Genomic DNA, 7,394 nt, shown 5'->3' with positions numbered 1-7,394 from the left:
GCCGCCAGCCGCAGCCGCCGCCGCCGACTCCACCCCGGCCGGATCCGCCGCCGCCGTCCTCACCATCTCCGGCGAACCACGCCGCCGCCTCAGTTCGCGTGCGTGAACAGTAAACCCTAGATCTCGGGGTGATTTTTTCTTCTAAGTCCCGAAAATCTTAGTCCAAGTGCTGATGTTCGTGGCCCCGTAACTTTGCATCCGTAACTCCGATTCATGCATATAGCACATCAAAATGTTCGCCACAGAGAGTACATCATTTCATTCAATTGCATAATTTTCATTTGCGCTCATCTTGATGCCTGAAATGCTGTTAGAAGAGGGCTACTTGAGATAATTGTTAGATCTGCTACTCCGTTTAGGTTTTTGTCATTTTTGCCATGTTTAATGTGTGCATGATATGCCCTGATGCTCTACATGTGTTTTGTTAAGGGTTTTGTCATCTTTCCAGAGGTGCAACCCATGTATTTTTGTGATGTGTGTGGTGACTTGTGCAAGCTTGCAAAGTGGTGCACTTGCTAATTCTGTTTTCGGGGACTTAGTGATTTCACAAAGTCCTGGAGCTATTTATCTCATGTTGTCATATGTTCATGTTGTTTCCTAGTGATCCGTGCCTCTTTTGAGGATGATCAGTAAGGATTTTTTGTTAATATTGTAGTGCTCTATCCATCCATGTCTTTGTTTGCAATTATGGAGTACACTAGCTTGAGTCAATCGAGCTCTACTTTTGCTACTTTGTGAATCTGGGCAGATTGTCAACTTGTTTGCAATTTTGCCGGTGAAGTTGTAGTTGATCCGTGCATGCTATGCTATTGCTCTTGCCATGTCTAGATTGCATTTTGTGCCTTCTTGATGGGTGTATGCTTTTCTTGCCATGACTTGCACCGTAGTGAGTGCATCGAGCTCGTAAACATGCCTACTTGAGTTATATCTCAGCTTGCTCCAGTTTTCACTAAGTCTGAAAACTGATTATGTTTTTGCTATGTTCACATGCTTGCAATTGTATTTTCTAATCCCTTTTGGGTCAAGGTCACTAAGGGACTTTTGTTAAGCTCTTTGAGTAGCTCCATGCCATGCTTTGGTTTGCCATGTTCAGGTCCTGTAGCATGTAGTTTTGTTGCTCCGAAGAGGGCTACCTGATCTGAAATTCCAGACAAGTGTTAATTTCACTAAGTCTGAGATCTGTTTTCCATATGCATTTTTGTCATGCTTGTTTGAACCTGTTAATGGATGAATTGGCCGTACCTCAATGCTAGAATTTTGTTAAGCATCTTGAATGCATCCCTGCCATGTATTTTGTTGTCATGTTTGGTTGCTGTAGCATGTTCATATCATTGCATTTAGTTGGCTACTTGTTGTAAATCGCAGACCGGTGTCATATTTGAATCGCTTGCCATTTCCAAACCGTAACACCGATTCCGGCGTTCTTTATATCTTTTTCAAGCGATTTCGTCTCATCTTTCCAGTGGCACACTTGGATTTCCATGTTGAGGCCAGGTTCATGCATTTCCTGTCATATCTTGCATTTTGCATCCTGCATCGCATTCCGCATAGCATATCATCATTTCATCATATTGCTTTGTCTTGCACGTGGTTGATTGTATCCTTGTTGCTTGTTTGTCTTGTTTGAGTAGAGCCGGGCGACGAGTTCGCTAACGAGGAGCCCGTTGAGTTTGCTTTCGAGGATCCAGTCAACTCTGACAACTGTGCAGGCAAGATGACCATACCCTCGAAATCACTACTATTTTTGCTATGCTAGTTTGCTCGCTCTTTTGCTATGCCATTGCTACGATGCCTACCACTTGTTTTCAAGCCTCCCAAATTGCCATGTCAAACCTCTAACCCACCATGTCCTAGCAAACCGTTGATTGGCTATGTTACCGCTTTGCTCGCCCCTCTTATAGCGTTGCTAGTTGCAGGTGAAGTTTGGAGGGCGTTCCTTGTTGGAACATTTATTTTATTTGTTGGGATATCATTATATTATCTTGTTATCTTAATGCATCTATATACTTGGTAAAGGGTGGAAGGCTCGGCCTCTCGCCTAGTGTTTTGTTCCACTCTTGCCGCCCTAGTTTCCGTCATATCGATGTTATGTTCCCGGATTTTGCGTTCCTTACGCGGTTGGGTTATAATGGGAACCCCTTGATATTTCGCCTTGATTAAAGCTTTTCTAGCAATGCCCAACATTGGTCTTACCATTTGCCACCTAGCCTCTTTTTCCCTTGGGTTTCCGGAGCCCAAGGGTCATCTTATTTTAAACCCCCTCGGGCCAGTGCTCCTCTGAGTGTTGGTCCAAATAGAGCCACTTATAGCGCCACCTCGGGGCAACTTGAGGGTTGGTTTTAGTTGTACGTAGTGTTCATCTGAGTATGCCATGAGAAAGAGATATGTGCAGCTCCTATCGGGATTTGTCGGCACATTCGGGCGGTGTTGCTGGTCTTGTTTTAACATGTCGAAGTGTCTTGAGTAACCGAGATACCGAGTCTGATCGGAACGTCTTGGGAGGAGGTCTATTCCTTCGTTGACCGTGAGAGCTTGTCATGGGCTAAGTTGGGACTCCCCTGCAGGGTTGAACTTTCGAAAGCCGTGCCCGCGGTTATGGGCAGATGAGAATTTGTTAATGTCCGGTTGTAGATAACTTGAACCTTAATTAAATTAAAATGAATCAACTGAGTGTGTTACCCTGATGGCCTCTTCTCGGCGGAGTCCGGGAAGTGGACACGGTGTTGGAGTAATGTTTGCGCAGGTTGCTCTCTAGTTTCACGCTCGCGCTTTGCCTCCTCTTCTCGCTCTCTTTTGCGAATAACTTAGCCACCATACTTGCTAGTCGCTTGCTGCAGCTCCACTCATATTTTGCCTTACCTATAAGCTTAAATAGTCTTGAGCGTGAGGGTGCGAGATTGCTGAGTCCCTGTGGCTCACAGATTACTATTACACCAGATGCAGGGCCTGATGATTCCGCTCCAGGAGACGCGTATGAGCTCAAGTGGGAGTTCGACGAAGACTCTCAACGTTACTATGTTTACTTTCCCGATGATCAGTAGTGGTTCCCAGTTGGGGGTGAACGGGACCGTTGTCGCATGTTGGGTTCTCTTTTATTTTGGCGCCGTAGTCGGGCCATGAGTGTTTGGATAATGTAATGTTATTTATGTACTTGATTGACGTGGCGAGTGTAAGCCAACTATTGCTATCTCCCCTTTATTATTTATATTACATGGGATGTTGTGAAGATTGCCTAACTTGCGACATATGCCTTCAATGTGATTATGTCTCTAAGTCGTGCCTCGACACGTGGGAGCTATAGTCGCATCGAGGGTGTTACATCTTCACTCGAAGAAATAGGTTTTGGTTAGGCATCACTATAGTCATTCTGACTGGTTCTCTTGGACCCCACTTATCAGTATGGTGGTTCCTATGACTCAACACAAAAGAAAGAGAACTACGAAAGATCTAAGTCTTCGAGCTCCATAGGCTTCATGTGGTGTCTTCTCTTGTCATAGTCTTCAATGTGAATATCTTCATATACCACCTTTGACTTCAACGTCTTCATACATTTTTAGGGGTCATCTCTGGTAGGAAAACCGAATCAATGAGGGACTTCTACCAGTGTTATCCTGCAATTCTCACAAACACATTAGTCCCTCAACTAGGTTTGCCGTCAATGCTCCAAAACCAACTAGGGGTGGCACTAGATGCACTTACAGTTCCAACGCAGTTGGTTAGGTTGGAGCCGGTGGCCTCAAGGGTGGCTCACTCCGCTGGCATCGGGCAAGTTGCCTCGGCAAGGCTCTTGCCGGCGCTGTTGGCGGCCGCCTCGGCAAGGACCTTGCCGGGGGAGTCCACCTTGCCCTCTTGCCCTCCTGCGCTTCTGGTCTTGGCGTTGCCTTGGCTGCCTCATGCTTCGGCTTCTCTCCGGCTTCCCTCCTCTGCCCTGCTAAGTTTGGCCGCGACGCGTGGCTCTGACTGCCCGTGCACAAGTAAAAGGGTCAAAAGGAGTGCCCCTACTTTTGTACACCAACAGGAGCCTCCGAGCCTGGGCCACACATAAGCGCGACACGTTGTTGGGCTAGGCCCAGAAGGGTGCGCGGGTAGGCGGGGCGGATTTTACCGTAGTAATTTCTCGACTGCTGTGCTTCCCCACGACCCGCGTTGAACATGCGACGCGGAGGGTCGGAGAAGGCGAAGAAGGCGGGTGGCGGCCGTCAAATCGGAGTACGCAGGCACCGACGCCTTCGTCGCGTATTGCCGTCCCGCTGCCTCGTCTTCCAGCTCCTTTCCTAGCACCAAGATATTCTCTTGGTGCCTTCTGCTCTTCGCACCTCGCCTAGGCGCTCTTTTCGCCCTCCTGCCCTCTTGTTTCACCTTCTGTATGGGATGTTTTTAATGAAAAATGGTGCTTGCCGGGTTCTTTGCACGTGAGCGAGGCCCATGCTGAGGATGAATCCTTGTTTTTTCAAGATAAATATTGTCGCCTGGCAACAGGCCTTGCCGTCTCCCCGCTTCGCTCGACCATTCTCGCGCTCTTGGCGGAGGCAGGGGCGAAGTAGAGTTAGGGCCCTCGTTCATCTCCTCGCCACCGTGACTACTACCAAATTCCGACCCAGGAGGTAGCTCTTGGGTACAAGAAAGGGGGAGCACGGTGGTTTTAGGAACATAAATGAGGTTTCACATGTCCCAGTTCTATACGGAAATGCATAACAAGGGGATGAAAGACTTATCTGGATCCGCAGCCCCCGGCAACCTTGGCTCGCTGTGGTTGGATCCTTGTATCTTCAGCCCCCGACAGTCTTGGCTTGCCGGGGCCGGAGCTCCGGTTCGTTCTCTTTTTCCCGAGCGGCTTAGCAGAAGTGTCTGTGTGCCCTGCGAACCAAAGAGAACAGAAAGACGCACACTCGACCTCTAGGCTAGGGGTTAGTCGCCGCTAAGCACTACCAACCCTAACTGAGGGAGAGACTTAACCTAGCATGCATGCTATAACTTAGGGCGTCAGCGCTTTGTTTATTTATGCTCGGGGTCTGCGCCTGGCTTTGTATAGAGGGTTACATGCCTTTCCAGTAAGGCTCGTACAAAAGGTGGTTCGCTGGGAGGCCCGGCAACCGTGCCTTATGGGTAAAACTTGCGAAGATGTTCGATATTCCAGGAGTTGCTTACTGGGACAGCATCTTTAGTCTACAGGCGGACTGTGTCGGGCCTGGTGACTCGTATTAACCGATAAGGGCCTTTCCACTTTGGCGTCAACTTGTTGGAATTTTTGGACGACTGAACGCGTCGAAGAACAAGGTCGCCTTCCTAAAAGCTTCGGGCATGAACCTTGCGGCTATGGTAGCGGCGCAAGGCTTGCTGGTAGCGTGCTGCTCTCACAGCTGCCCGAAGACGATCTTCCTCAAGAAGCGTTGCGTCATCTTGCCACAATCGCTCTTGCTCAAGCTCTTCATAAGCGAGCACCCGAGGTTACCCGTATATGAGTTCCGTGGGGAGAACTGCTTCTGCCCCGTATACCAGGGCAAAGGGTGTCTGACCGGCGGCTCGATTTGGCGTCGTTCTCATCGACCAATGAACCGCCGCGGCAACTCATCAATCCAACGCCTTCTACTTTTCTGGAGCTTGTCAAAAGTCTTTGTTCTCAGGCCTTGTAGTACTTCAGCATTTGCCCTCTCCGCCTGGCCGTTGCTCCGTGGGTGTGCCACGGAAGCAAAACAGACCTTGTTGTCGAGGTCTCGGATGTACTGCATGAAGGCGTGGCTTGTGAACTGCGTCTCGTTGTCGATGATGACTCTGTTTGGCACACCAAAATGGTAGACTAGTCCCTTGAAAACTAGACGGTTGACTGTGTTGTCACCTTCCTCACTGCTTTCACCTCCGGCCACTTTGTGAACTTCTCGATTGCAACGTACAAGTACTCAAAGCCCCCGATAGCACGGGGGAAGGGGCCCAGTATGTCGAGCCCCCAGACCGAAAACGGCCAGGAGAGAGGAATTGTTTGAAGAGCTTGAGCTCGTTGATTAAACTTCTTTGAATGAAACTAGCACGCTTCACACCTTGTTACTAGTGCCGTCGCATCCTGTATGGCGGTGGGCCAGAAGAAGCCTTGCCGGAATGCCTTGCCGGCAAGGTCCCTCGACCCTATGTGAGAGCCACATATGCCTCCATGTATCTCTGCCAACAGTCCCAGTCCTTCCTCCCGGGGGATGCACTTCAATGTCACACCATTCGGTCTTTTTCTGTACAGGACGTCATCGACGAACTGGTACAAGGCAGACCGACGGGCTACTTTTTTCGCTTCTTCCTGCTCCTCAGGAAGTTCCCTTGTCTGGAGAAGATGGACGGTATGTTGTGCCCATGCCGGAGCCTGGGGCTCAACGGCAAGGACCAAAGGCATCTCTTTCTCCATGGGGGCAGCCGTCTCTACGGCCAGGGCTTGGCGCCCTGCCGGAGCCAGCTGCCCCTTGGCAGGCTCGGAATTCGCGGCAACACCCTTGCCGGCGGCCCCTGGGGGCTCGGCGGGAAAGTACTTGTCGGGGCCCGATTTCCCCCGCTTGTTCTACTCCGTTGACGGTTCAACGGATGGTTGAGTTAACCGAAGCAAAAAGGTACCTGGTTCCACGGGTAGCTTAAATGCAGCGCGCTTTGACAGGTAGTCAGCCAGCATCGCTGCCGCGCTCCTAACCTAGCCACCGCCGCCATCAGGCCGCCACCGTCGCTCTTCTTCGGCCACCACCACTGCTACCCTTATAGCCACCACCGCCCGTCCACCTCCTTCGTCTTCGTTCACCACCAGTCTGTCGCGAGCGTCGCGTCATCTACCCCGACCACTTCGTCTACTCCGACAACCGCGGGCGGCATCGGCCCCGTGCTAGTTGGCGCCGCAACCGTCGTCGAGTCCTTCTCTGCTGGCTTCTCCGACTTCTCCGACATGACGCACAGCTCGTGCAGGTCCCAGTCTACGCATGCCCGGTGCTGGCAACACCGATGTGTGCCTTCATCCACGACGTGTCCCCCGGCCTAGCAAGCATAGTGCGGCGCTTAGTCAACTTTGTCTTCGTCCTTCTACGCATGCTCGGTGTTGGCAACACGGACGCGTGCCTTCGTCTACGACGTGTCCCTGGGTTTGGCACACCCGACGCGACGCGTCGTCAACACCGTCTTCTTCCTGGCACACCACTACTTCCACACCACTACGCCCATGACTAACTCGGCGCCTCCTTGCGCCTGCGGCTCCACGACGACTTCATTGACACCGGCTACCCCGACTCGACATCGACCACGACATTTTTCGCACGGCTACCTCGACCATGGCCTACGCTCTGAGCATCCACGACAAACGGCACAAAAGGGCTACCACCTTGCTTGAGCAACCTCATTGGTTGCCACTCCAGCCACGACTCCGTGATGCATCG

This window comes from Triticum dicoccoides, chromosome 1A (genome assembly GCF_002162155.2).
Source record: "Triticum dicoccoides isolate Atlit2015 ecotype Zavitan chromosome 1A, WEW_v2.0, whole genome shotgun sequence".
NCBI classification, from domain to species: domain Eukaryota; kingdom Viridiplantae; phylum Streptophyta; class Magnoliopsida; order Poales; family Poaceae; genus Triticum; species Triticum dicoccoides.
This window is presented reverse-complemented; position numbering follows the sequence as displayed.